The following is a 14,247-nucleotide window of genomic DNA, read 5'->3' as shown; positions in this document are numbered from 1 at the left end:
AACATTCCCATTTATTTGTGTTTAATACCTTTACTTGAGTGTGCAGGAAATTAATATATGAAATTAATTTATTGACTCTTCAAAGAGTACTTTTGAAAGAAAAAGAGGGTTAAAATCAACAAGATAAAACTAAAAAACAAGGAGGAAGCTTATTGGTGAAACAAGGAAGAACATTGGTTGACCAAATTTCAAATTGGAGAAATGGCAGGCTGAAGAGTTTAAGAAATAGAATCAATTTAGTCAACCAAGTCAGTCGACTAAGTGCTCTTTGCCAGAATCTGCAAACCAAAAACAGAACCAACTTAGTCAACCAAGTTAGTCGACTAAGAGCTCTTTGTTTGTAAATTGAACCAGAGCACTACAAGACAGAAAATTGACTAGAACTCATCCTCAACTGTTTCTAACAGCCATAAATTGTCAAACTACCATCAGAGTTGCATCTCCAAGTATAAAAGGGTCTTCCAACAATGAGAAACAAGTTTTGAGAAGCCCTGAATGAAATTTGAGCTATAGAAAGTAGAAAAACCAAAAAAACTTGTCTGCACTTAAACGCCTACTCTTTGCATTTGTATTTAGCACTCAATCTTGTACCAATCAGATCATCCAGTGATCATAGGTACTTTCTTTTACTACTTCTCTTGTATTCTTAGAGTGAGGAAGTTACTTTAAGGGGTTGTTCAAGCTTGGGATAGCTTGATTGTTAAAGGTTGTGGTTGAGCCTTGGAAAACCACTTTGGGTTTTAGTTGAGCCCGTGAAAAACTAGTGTAAAAAGTTGTGGCTGAGTCTGGTAAAAGCCATTGTAAAAGCTTGGTGGAAGCTTGTGAATTTCACCGGTTTTTAGTGAGTTTGTGAGAAAATCCTTGGTTGGATAATCAAAGTAGTGAATGTAGGTCTTGGATCGAACCACTCTAAATTGTTGTGCATTTTATACTCTGTTTTATTTTTCTTAAGTTCTAGAACTTAGTTTCCAATCTTGTCAAGAGCCAAATTGTGCTATTCACCCCCCCTCTAACACATATTATAGGGACCAACAATTGGTATCAAAGCTAGTTCCCTACTATTAAGGCTTAACATCCTTTGTGAGGATCCAAATGGCTCAACAAAAATCAGTAGTGGCTGAGGGACAATCAACAAACAGACCACCTCTATTTGATGGCTCTAATTACCCTTGTTGGAGCACTAGAATGTCAATTTACATTAGAGCTATAGACTATGAAATGTGGGATGTCATAATTGATGGACCCTTTATGCTCTCAACCGTAAATGTAGTGACAAATGAGTTGATGCCCAAGCCAAGATCTGAATGGACTGAGGCTGAAACTAAGAAAGTTTAAATAAACTTTAAGGCCATCAACAAATTACATTGTGCCTTGACCCCCACTGAATTTAACAAAGTCTCAAGCTGTACAATAGCTAAACAAGTGTGGGAAAAACTTAGAATAATCCATGAAGGGACTTCTCAAGTAAAGGAGTCTAAAATTGCTTTCTTAACATATAGTTATGAAATGTTCAAAATGGAGCCTGGTGAAGACATCAATAGCATGTTTGATAGATTTACAAACATCACAAATAAATTAAGTCAACTAGGTAAACCTATCCCTGAACATGAATTAGTTAAGAGACTACTTAGATGCCTACCAAAATCTTGGAAGCCAAAAGTGACTGCCATTAGAGAGGCTAAAGATCTGAACATCATTACACTTGATGATATTTGTGGTTCTCTTCTTACTCATGAACTAGAGCTTAAGGAAGAAGAATAAGAAGACCGAAAGGAAGCAAAGGAAAAGAAAAAGAGTATTGCACTTAAAGCCAACATCCTTGAAGAAGAGTTAGAAGAGCTTTCCTATGATGGTGATGAAGAATTAGCTTTAGTTGCAAGAAAATTCAGAAAGCTAATGAGCAGAAGAAATCAAAGGCTAACTAGTAGAGGTTTCAGGAAAGACCAAGGTGCTTCGTGGAAAATAAGGAACAAAAATGACTCCAACAAAAAGAAGGAGATGATTTGCTACGAATGCAAGAAACCTAGTCACTTCAAGTCCGAATGTCCATTGCTGAAAGATGAAACCCCCATGAAAAATAAGAAGTCCAAGAAAGCAATGGTGGCTGCTTCATGGTCGGACAGTGACACATCAAGCTCTGAAACTGATGATGAAAAATCTGAGAAAAGAGCAAACATCTGTTTAATGGCATAAGTGGATGAAACAAAGGTACCCTCATCCCCTTGCATTAATTCTTATGATGATCTACATGATGAGTATGAGTGCCTTTATGATGAATTTGAAAAACTTTTTTCAAAATACAAATCATTAAAGAAAAATGCTGCATTTCTTAAAAAAGATTTGCAACAAATCAAACAAGAGTTTACTTCTGTTTTTTAGCAAAGAAATATTTTGCAAATCGAGTTAGAACACTCAAAAACAGACTTTGAGGTTTTAAAACAAGAGCTGGAAAACAAGTCTAAAGCTTTGCAAATAACTCTTGATGAAAATACAACTCTTAAATGTTTGAAAAATGAATCCTTAAAAAGAGATGTATACCACAATAATAATTCAGCTAAAGCATTACTTAGATGTTATAATTGTGGTAAACATGGTCATTTATCATATGAGTGTTTTAAGAAAAGAACAGGGTAGAAAGTTAAGAAAATCTGGGTTCCTAAGGGATCCTTTGTTGCAACTAACACTCAAGGACCTATCAAAGTATGGGTACCTATAAAGAAAAACTGAAATTCTATTTTGTAGGTTGAGCTGAACTTAAAAGAGACATGTTTAAAAGCTCAACTCAAGAAGAAACAGCCTTGGTACTTGGACAGTGGCTGTTCACGGCACATGACAGGACATGAAATGCTTTTGCTCAGCTGGATAAGAGAAAGGGAGGAACCGTATCCTCTGGAGATGATTCAAAAGGAAGAATTCATGGTATAAGTATGATTGGTAAGAATTCCCAAACTCAAATTAGTCATGTGTTGCTGGTTAAAGGCTTAAAGCATAATTTACTAAGTATTTGTCAATTATGTGATAAAGGATTTATAGTGTGCTTTGATTCAACTAAGTGTGAAGTGATAGATATGAGTATAAATAAAATCTCATTTATAGGAAATAGATTGAAGAATATGTATGTAATTTTTCTTGAAGATCTTGAAGTAAATAGTGAAGTATGTCTTGTTACAAATACTGAAAATGATATTTGGCTATGGCATAGGAGATTAAGACATGTGAGCATGCATACTATGTCAAAATTAATTAAGAAAAGTTTTGTTGCTGGACTGCCTGAGTTAAAATTCGAAAATGATAGGATATGTGATGCTTGCCAACTAGGAAAACAAGTTAGGACATCTTTCAAGTCCAAGAAAATTGTGTCAACATCTAGACATCTTGAATTGCTTCATCTTGATCTATTTGGTCCAATAAGCACAACTAGCTTAGGAGAAAAATCTTATGGCTTTGTTATAGTTGATGACTATTCTAGATATACTTGGATGTATTTTCTTGCTCATAAGAATGATGCTCTACAAGCATTCTGAAGTCATTGTAAGAAAGTAGAAAATGAAAAAGGACTAGCCATAGTTAGCATAAGGAGTGATCATGGAGGAGAATTTGAAAATGATGAGTTTGAAAAGTTTTGCAATGAAAAAGGGTTGGATCACAATCTTTCTGCACCTAGAACACCCCAGCAAAATGGAGTTGTAGAGAGAAAAAATCGAACCTTGAAAGAAATGGCTAGGACCATGCTATGTGAGAAAAACCTACCTAAATATCTTTAGGCTGAGGTAGTAAATACAACAACTTATATTCTTAATAGAGTCTCAATAAGACCCTTGATTTCAAAGACTCCATATGAACTTTATAAAGATAGGAAACTAAATATCTCTCACCTTAGGAGCTTTGGCTGTAAATGCTTTGTATTGAACAATGAAAAACAACCCCTAGGAAAGTTTGATGCAAAGAGTGATGAAGCAATATTTTTAGGATATGTTTTGAACTCAAAGGCCTATAGAGTTTTTAACAAAAGGACCTTGACTGTTGAAGAATTAATTCATGTAGTTTTTGATGAGTCAAATGCATTGCAAAAAGAAGTTCATGATGATGATGATGATGTAAAAGTCCTAGAAAAACAAATAGAGGAAACGAGCTTAGAAAACAACAAAAATAATGAAGAAAGCTCACCTAGAAGAGAAGATGAAACTCCACCTCTAAAAAATCTACAAAAAGCAAAAAATCAGCATGATGATCTACCAAGGAGTTGGAGATTTGTGAGAGATCACCCATAAGACCAAATAATTGGTGAGATTTCTCAAAGAGTTAAAACTAGGAAAGCAACTAGAGAAGCTTGTGAGTTTTCAACTTTTATATCTCAAATTGAATCTAAAAACTTTGAAGAAGCTAAAAAAGAGGAAAGTTAGATAATGGCCATGTAAGAAGAGCTTGATCAATTCACAAGGAGTCATGTATGGTCCTTGGTATTTAAACCTTCAAATCACCCTATTGTTGGTACAAAATGGGTGTTTAGAAATAAGGTAGATGAGCAAGGAAATGTAGTTAGAAATAAAACTAGGTTGGTAGCAAAAGGATACAACCAAGAAGAAGGAATAGATTATGATGAAACTTTTGCCCCGGTTGCTAGGATTAAAGCTATAAGGTTGTTGCTAACTTTTGCATGTTTCATGAATTTTAAATTGTTCCAAATGGATGTCAAAAGTGCATTCTTAAATGGATTAATTCAAGAAGAAATATATGTACAACAACCACCTAGTTTTGAAGACTTTGAAAAATCAGATCATGTTTTCAAACTTCATAAAGCCTTGTATGGATTGAAATAAGCTCCTAGAGCTTGGTATGAAAGGCTTTCAAAATTTCTAGTTGAGAAAGGGTATGATAGAGGCAGCTTCGATACTACATTGTTCGTTAAGAGATATCTAAATGATTTAATTGTTGTGCAAATATATGTGGATGATATCGTATTTGGTGCAACTAAAGAGGCTTTGTGCAAGAACTTTGCTAAGGAAATGCAGGGTGAATTTGAAATGAGCATGATGGGAGAGTTGAAGTACTTCCTTGGTCTTCAAATCAAACAAAGTGAGGAAGGAATCTTCATTAACCAAGAAAGATACACTCATGATATGCTCAAGAAATTTGATATGCTGAAGCTGAAATCAATTTCTACACCAATGAGTCCATCTACCAAACTTGACTTAGATGAAAAAGGTAAGGATGTGGATCAAAAGCTCTATAGAGGTATGATCGGCTCTCTTCTCTACTTAACAGCAAGTAGACCAGATATTCAGTTTAGTGTGTGCTTGTGTGCTAGATTTCAGTCACATCCTAAAGAATCACACCTAACAGCTGTTAAGAGAATTTTTAGATACCTCATAGACACTCAAGAACTAGGAATATGGTACTCTAGAGACTCAACTCTTAGCTTAGTTGGATATTCAGATGCTGACTTTGCTGGCAGCAAAACTGATAGGAAAAGCACTAGTGGAACATGCCAATTTTTAGGAAGGATGCTTGTGTCTTGGTCTAGCAAAAAGTAAAACTCAGTGGCACTGTCTACAGTAGAGGCTGAATATGTATCATTAGGTAGCTGCTGTGCACAAATTCTTTGGATCAAGCAACAATTAAAAGACTATGGAATAACTATGCATAATGTACCAATATACTGTGATAACACAAGTGTAATCAATATATCAAAAAATCCTATGCAGCACTCTAGGACAAAGCACATTGAAATTGGACACCATTTTATTAGAGACCATGTGGTGAAACATGATATTAAGATAGAATTTGTGAATACTTTACATCAATTAGTAAACATTTTTACCAAACCTCTGAGTGAAGATAAATTCTGTGAAATTAGAAGAAATTTAAGAATGATTAGTGTGAAGGAATTATAAGAAAACCTTAAGCTCTCACATAAAAAGTAGACTGCTTTCAGTCGACTAAGGATTTCTCAGTCAACTAAGAGTGGTATGAGACCCTTAAATAATAAGACTTAGTGAGTTTTAGAGAAAAAAGAGTAAAATGTAGTAAACATTTTGGTTTACCAGGTGTAAAAGGAATGAAGAAAAAAAACTGTCAAAGGTAAATAACCAAATTTTAGAGGGAAGTTTAAAAAAATAAAGAAATAAAATAGGGCAGCACCTAAAAGGAAGGTGAGGAGTTTTTTTTTTTTGGTAATAACTGCTAACTGCCTCTCCTCCTCTCTCCTCTGAAACCCATTGCTCTAAAAACAAAAACCTAAATCTCCTTGTTTGCCTTTAAAACTGACTCAAACCCTCAAAAATTTCTGTAACCAACATGGCTAGAACACCTCAAAGCAAAGAGATATCAGAAAAGAAGAAAGGGAAAAGGCCAATGCAGGAAGAAACAAGAACTGAAAGTGTGAAGAAGAAACTGAAAATCACGCCTGGTTCAGTGAAAGATATATTCGAGAAACTTAGAGAAAAGAAGCAAAAAACTGGCAAGAAGAAAGAAATAGAGCCCTCACTCCACAAAGGTACCAGTTTTTCTTCTTCGAAATTTAGGAAGAAGTTGCATAAGTATAGATTCAAAAATATCGAGAATGCACCAATCTCTTTTGGAAAATTCATTGACTGGGAGAGTTTGAAGGAAAATGTAGAAATCAAGACCAATCTATCTAAGTACTTTGATGAATTAAAACTAAAAGGCTACAGCACCTTTAAGAATAGATCTTACAGTCCAAGTCTGGTCAAAGAGTTTTATTCTGGAATTGCTTTGAAAGGAAATGAATTAATAGATTCTGATGATTATGTAGAAGATGGTTTGAATGTTTATGTAAATGGAAAAGAGTTTGTCATGACTGTTGAGGATTTAGGGAACCTGTTGAAAATAGAGTATGAAGAAGGTGAATTTGAACTGCCTAAAAAATATGATCCGTCCTCATTATGGGAGATTATCACTGGAAAGAAAGAAAAATACTCTTCGAAAAGTAATTCTGGTTTGATAACCAGCCCTCAGATTAGAATTCTTCATTATTTCATAGCAGCAAATATACAAGGCAAAAGTGGAAGCCTTAGCTACATCAACCTCCAATACCTTTGGCTGATGGAGCATACTTTCAATGGAGTGTCTCTGAATTTGGGAAGATTTATGATTAAGAAAATGAGAAGTGCCTACAGACTTGATAAGGTAAATCTGTCGTATGGGAATGTGATTACATCCCTTGTGTAGAAGAAGGGAATATGGGCAAAGAGGTATAATATAGACTTGGTAAAAACCAGAGATCAAGCTATTCAGTATGGCAGCTTGGTTAAAATGGGGTATGTACTTGATGGAGAAAGGTTCATTAAAACCTCCATGACTGGTCCAAGAAAAGAACACAACCTACCTTCTTAACCTAAAGAAGCCCCCTCCAAATTTTCAAATGAGGTGATTTTTAATTTGCTCATGAAGATTAATGGTAAGCTGACTGACCAAGGAATGAAGCTACAGAAAATGGAAGATAGAATCGCTAAGTTGGAAAATAAGCTGAACGAAAAGGAAAACTTGCCATCTGAACCTATGGCTGCAGACAGTTCTGCCACATCCAGCACTTCACCTATACAACAAGGTGCTGAAAGTTCAGCTAAGTCAGCAGAAAAATCAGCTCCTCTTGTTGGAAGTTTTGGCATTCAGGCTGAAGGTTCCACCTACAAATCTATCAGTCCTGCTCTGCAGACTGAAGACTCACCCCAAGTGGTTGATCAACCAACCAAGACAACCTCCCTTGAACCTCAAAGCAAAAATGATTCAGAGACAGAAAAACACCAAGCCTTTCCTCCAAACTCAGAGGAAGTCTCCATCATGGATATCTTCCACCAAATGGTTAAGGAGGGAGAAGCTGAAAAGGACACTACCATGACAAAAACTCAAAAGGCTGGTGAAGGTGTAGGAAAAAGAAAGAAATCTGCATCAACTGCTAGGGTAAAGACAAAAACAGGGAAAGCCAAAGCCACTACAGCACCACCAACTGAGGCAAAACTACCAACAAAAGGCAAGAAGACTATGGCCACCAAGATAGCTTTTCTCAAAAGAAGAAAGTCTTCCAGGTTGGCAGAGAAATCCATACCAGTTTCAACCTCTTCTCCAATCCCTGTCTCAGACAAGTCCTCCCCAGAACCTTCCTCAAGACAGTCATCACCTCTCTGAGAGCCCTCTCTTTTTCTTCTCAACCCTTTTTACAATACTGAATCCTCACCCTCTGATGCATCAGATGAATAAAAGCCCCTCCTTTTGATGCTGACAAAAAGTGGGAGTAGAATAGAATGGGTGTAGGAACCAGGAACTAGAAGAATAAAATTTAAAAAAAAAATGTTAGGGTAGAGGAACCAGAAAGGAAAGAAGACAGAATCAAAGAGGAATGAACTTAGAAAAATAGGAGATAGGAAGCAAAAATAGTCTAGGGGCAGTTTCGAAATACTTGTTGGTTAACTGTTATTTGTGCCATGGTGGCACTTGAACACTTGGTTTTAATCTTGTTATCTATATAGTTATTTGACAAATGGATGCTGATATGATTACGATGTTTGATTGCTGGAAATTGAAATCTGCTGATATTTTGCTGTCTTTGGCATTTTTACTGCTGTTGACAAAATTTGCTACTGCATTAATATTGAATTATATGCTAATAATTGATTTTTGCTGTGGCATGGTGAATAATTTCTATTTGAAAATAGATATAGATGGTGTATATAATATATCAATTGAAACATGATAATGTATACAAAATCTAAAATCAATAAGCTGATTGACAGCTACGGGAATAATGATTAAAATCTGTTAACACTTAAAGCTGAAAGTTTAATGATGATCTGCTAATACATACATGTTGCAAATCACTCCATGTTGCTGAACATATGTCTACTCTAAATATACAATATCATTTTCTATATGATGAGAATAAAATTGGCTGAAATAAAATAAGCAAAATATGCACACACTAAGAGGGAGCTTATACTTAGGGGGAGTAATCCTCAATTCTTGCAAAAAACTAAAAAGAATTTAAAATGACACTATGTTGTTAATCAAGGAGTGTTTTGTCATCATCAAAAAAGGGGAGATTATTGGCTTCATTAGTTTTTGATGATGATAAAACATTCCCATTTATTTGTGTTTAATACCTTTACTTGAGTGTGCCAGAAATTAATATATGAAATTAATTTATTGACTCTTCAAAGTGTACTTTTGAAAGAAAAAGAGGGATAAAATCAACAAGATGTAACTAAATAACAAGGAGGAAGCTTATTGGTGAAACAAGGAAGAACATTGGTTGACCAAATTTCAAATTGAAGAAATGGCGGGTTGAAGAGTTTAAGAAACAGAATCAATTTAGTCAACCAAGTCAGTCGACTAAGTGCTCTTTGCCAAAATCTACAAACCAAAAACAGAACCAACTTAGTCAACCAAGTCAGTCGACTAAGAACTCTTTGTTTGCAAATTGAACTAGAGCACTATAAGACAGATTAACGGCTAGAACTCATTCTCAACTATTTCCAATGGCCATAAACTGTCAAACTGCCATCAGAGTTGCATCTCTAAGTATGAAAGGGTCTTCCAACAATGAGAAACAAGTTTTGAGAAGCCTTGAATGAGATTTGAGCTATAGCAAGTAGAAAAACCAAAAAAGCTTCACTGCACTTGTTTACACTTAAACGCCTACTCTTTGCATTTATATTTAGTACTCAATCCTATACCAATTAGATCATCCAGTGATCATAGGTACTTTTTTTTACTATTTTTCTTGTAGTTGTTCAAGCTTGGGATGGCTTGATTGTTAAAGGTTGTGGTTGAGCTTTGGAAAACCACTTTGGGTTTTAATTGAGCTCGTGAAAAACTAGTGTAAAAGGTTGTGGCTGAGCTTGGTAAAAGCCATTATAAAAGCTTGGTGGAAGCTTATGAATTTCACCGGTTGTTAGTAAGTTTGTGAGAAAATCCTTAGTTGGATAATCAAGGTAGTGGATGTAGGTCTTGGACCGAACCACTCTAAATTGCTATGCATTTTATACTCTATTTTTGTTTTCTTAAGTTTTGGAAATTAGTTTCCAATCTTCTCAAAAGCCAAATTATGCTATTCACCCCCCTCTAGCACATATTATAGGGACCAACATCTTTCACCCTGTTAGCTAGCCTCATTACCTATGCTCATATCTGAGATTTTAATCAGATTGATTGATTAAGCAAATCTCGAGAAGCTCATTCAAATCAAAGTTGCCCATATAACACATACAAAATAGCGATCCTCCCTAGATAGTATCAAATACTTACTTCATCATAACAAACATGTCTAATGATAATTCACTGATGCCACATCAAAGTCATTGTCTAATGCCAAAGCCATTTGTCAAGCCTGACTTTATAAATATTAGCCATGTCATTCATGTGATTGACAGAATGTTTGCATATTTGGAAAGCCCTGAAAAATCGTCAAAAGACGGTAGTGTACTGAATGGTACAATTAAGTTGAATTAAGCCTCAAACTAGTCCGAATAGAGATTTTAAGATGAAATTGAGAATTTTAAAACCCCAGAATGACTTAAAATGGAGATTCGGAGCTCGAGGACCGATTTGGAGTCAAATTAGAATTTTCATGACCTAGGGGCAAAATGATCATTTTGCCACCCGAGGTTAAAAATTGGAAAGTTGGAAGAAGTTTTTGATCAAGATTGACTATTTAGAACATAATTTGAGTTTAAGAAGTGAAGAATTTTAATTTCGACATTTTTCCAATCATATGGGTAAAATAGTCATTTTGTCGCCCAAGGGCAAAATTATAATTTTACACCACCCAACACTTATCCAACATATGAAATTTACCCAATATTATCATGGATAATTGAAGGAATTTATATGGTGGAGAGAGAAAGCTTAATAGTTAAGAAATTAAAAATGGACTAATGGTAAGGTGACACATGGCAAATTTTTGTCTATTTAATATTTTCCTTAAAAATCAACATAAAATCAACCCATATCTCTTCATATGGCCGGCCAAAGAAAGACCAAAGGAAGAACAAAGGGAGAAAAGAAAAAACAAGAACCCTAGGGTGAAAATTCAAGAGAAAATTGGTGGATTTCAAGTAATCAAGGAATCAAAGGTAAAATTTCTTGATTTTGACTTGTGATCTACCTTTCCCATGCATTTCTCCTTATTTTTCATGGTTAAATTACATGTTTTCATGGTGAATTCATGGCTAACCGAATGGGTATGGAGAGAAAATGATGTTGGATTGATTTGATTTCAAGTTATGTTAGTGTTTTTAGTTAGTTTACCATGTCTAGAAGCAAAACAACAAGAAAAGAATTCATTTTTCCCATCACCCATCAATGGCCGAACCTACCTTGTATTGGGTGAGGATGAATTTGATTTTTATTTTAAGAGAATTGGTTAGAAAATAATGAATTTTGGTGTGGAAAAGTAGTAAGAAAAATCACGATGTTAATGCACCATTATTGACCGAAAATTCTAAGAAGAAAAGTGAAGATGGTTTTGCCAAATTTTAGGTTATTTGACTTGTGTTTGGTGAATTAAGGTATTGGAAAAGAAATGGAGCAATTTGGAGCTAAATTGAACACGTTGGCCAATTATTCGGTTGATAAGACGAATTAGGTCAATATCGGGTTTAGATGGTTACCCATGCATTTTGCATTCCATATCATGCATTAGCAGTCTAAATTAGTTTAATTTTGATTTAGTACCAATGTATTAAGTTTCTCGATTATGTACTATGTCAAGGTGGTGAGTCCTCCGATAAAGGCAAGGAAATTGCATCCGAGGACCAGTAGTCAGAGTACTTCAGAAATCCGCACTCTAGACATTGTGAGTAACCTTACTATCATCTTAATTATCTAAAGTGATTTTTATCCGATTTTGTGATTTTATGGAAAATGAGTTTAAATGGTAAATCTTTATGTTTTATAAGAAAAATGTGATTAAATGAAAATGATTTTATAAAATATCTTGAAACTGAATGATGGCTTTGAAAATAGAGTAATTGGAGACCATTTGATGTATTGCGAATTTATGGTTCTAATTGAATGGCTTATGATAATATTGGCATGAATGGTTGAATTGGTAAATGTGCTGAAAAATGTATAAATTGTTGATTTGCCTTGAAAGGCTGTAAAATAAAATAAAATAATTGTCATGTCATGCTATTGCAAATTTTATTGTATGGTGGGGTGAGCTTGCTGCAGTGTGCGGGTTTCCGTGGACTAGCCTATTAGAGAGGCATGGTAAACCCCGTTATATCTTACCTCAATGAGAGGCGCAGATGGATAACTCCTAAGGCTAACACTTTTAGAGTTCACTTCACGTCAAACCACCACGTGAGGGGGAATTCAGGCAATGCCAAGGAGCTGCTATGTTTGCAAAATAAAAACATGATTTATGCGTACATAACTTTTTAACAGCCTTGGCGAATTCGGTTTGGGATAGCCTTCGGCCAAGGTATCCCTGATAATTGAGTATGATAATGATTTTGGCACGAGCCAAAGTTTTAAGAAATTCATAAGCCATGTTGATTACTCGATTTATATGATTTGATTTTATTTGGTTGAAACGAATTGAAAGGTGATGAATTACAGTATGTTAAACTATTTTATCTGTCTCTATTTACTCAGCTTTAGATATTTTAAATGGTATTTGTTTACTCACTTGGATTATATAATCTCACCACCCTCCTTTCCACCCCTTTTAAGCTTAGGATAATCGGTAGATAGCTCATTTCGTTGAGGGCTACAGTTGGACTTGCATCCTCCAAACTGTAGGTTCACAATCTTTCTTACTTTTGGTTATTTGAGAGCCCACTTGTTACTGTAAATTAAATTAAATACTCTAGCTTACTATATTACAGTATATATGAATTTATTTTGCTTTTACGCTAAAAAATTTATTTGCTTAGTGTTCTAAAAATATTGTTTTATGAGAAAATTGAATATTTTATTCCATATTTTTATTTTATTCTAATAGTCATAATTTCATTTTAAATGAATGTTTTAGACATCTAAATTTATTTTTGATTATGAATTATGTGTTTTGTACTTGCTTACTACATTTTTAGCTGGTTTTGAGATTTTTGAGAAAAAATAACCAAAATACCCTTGTGAGACGAAAATTATTATTTTATTTGTTTTAAGTTGGAAACAGCTTAAAATCTTTTAGAACATGATAATTGGCAACGGTTACTCACAGGGGAAATGAGAAATTGATATTAAGCCTTACAAGGTTCCGGTTGGCATTCTGGGCAGTGAATGTCTATCAAGACGTTGCGACGGTTGTCGAGGGCTCGAGGGGAGTACCGGGTCGTGACACCATTGACGAAATATCAAAGTCATAGGGTAGGAATTTCCACTCTACCAAACGTGCGCTATATGCAATCATTCTTCCCACAAAACCAACACTTAGTTTGTTATGGTGGGGTCAAAAGTTTGGGCATAAGGTCACGGTTATGGCCACAACCGTCAATACTTTACCCGAGATTTGTTCATTCAAACCACAATCACTAGACCAGGGGATTTCTAAACATATTTCAAATTTGAGCCATGATCTTTAAAATCATTGTCTCCCAAAATTTAAAATCGTTTTGAGTATGTCAGTCATTGACAATATCATCCACAATTCACATTTTGATCAGGCCACTCAACCTGAGCGTATCTTTCCATTAAATCACCACTCCGTGGCTCACATCTTTAATGAAAAATCCATTTAAGGATTAAAAAATCAAAAGCTTATTCTCAAAGCCATTCATAACTTCAACAACTTGACTCATGCTCAAGACCATTTCAGCTCATTGGTCTCAATGGACATTGTTATCGAATCTCCTAAAGCATCCTTGTCCTCAATCAGGACCATACAGGACTAGCTTAGCATATTTGCAACCGATTACCCTTAAACTCTTCATGATCGTCGTAACAAACATCCATATTCTTCCATAATCTAGGGCTCACACCATATTCAATGGCATCTTATCCATTTACCTCGATAATCGATATCATCAAATATGCCAAAGTATCCTGGTCTTAATCTAAAACTGTACAAGACTTATGTAAACATTCCACCAATTAAAAATCCCTCTATAGGATGTTTTCTTCCATATCATACACATCAATTCATAACTTTTAAAGCTCCACAAATACACTCATATATTCAATAAGCCTCCAATAGTTCATGATCATGTATATGACAATTTACAAGGCTTGCTTTCCTTTGCAGATACATACTCCAAAATCTCAACTCAGATGTACGTTCTCCAC

At 34.9% G+C, this 14,247-nt stretch overlaps 1 long non-coding RNA gene across 1 annotated transcript; it reads left to right on the top strand.

The window, feature by feature from the left end:
* On the top strand, window positions 11,061-12,732 carry LOC108662895. Its single transcript, XR_001928751.1, has 3 exons — window positions 11,061-11,090; window positions 11,729-11,812; window positions 12,694-12,732. It is a non-coding gene; the product is annotated as an uncharacterized LOC108662895 (long non-coding RNA).

The sequence above is a fragment of the Theobroma cacao genome, chromosome 7 (assembly GCF_000208745.1).
Source record: "Theobroma cacao cultivar B97-61/B2 chromosome 7, Criollo_cocoa_genome_V2, whole genome shotgun sequence".
Taxonomy (NCBI): Eukaryota; Viridiplantae; Streptophyta; class Magnoliopsida; order Malvales; family Malvaceae; genus Theobroma; species Theobroma cacao.
This window is presented reverse-complemented; position numbering and strand designations above follow the sequence as displayed.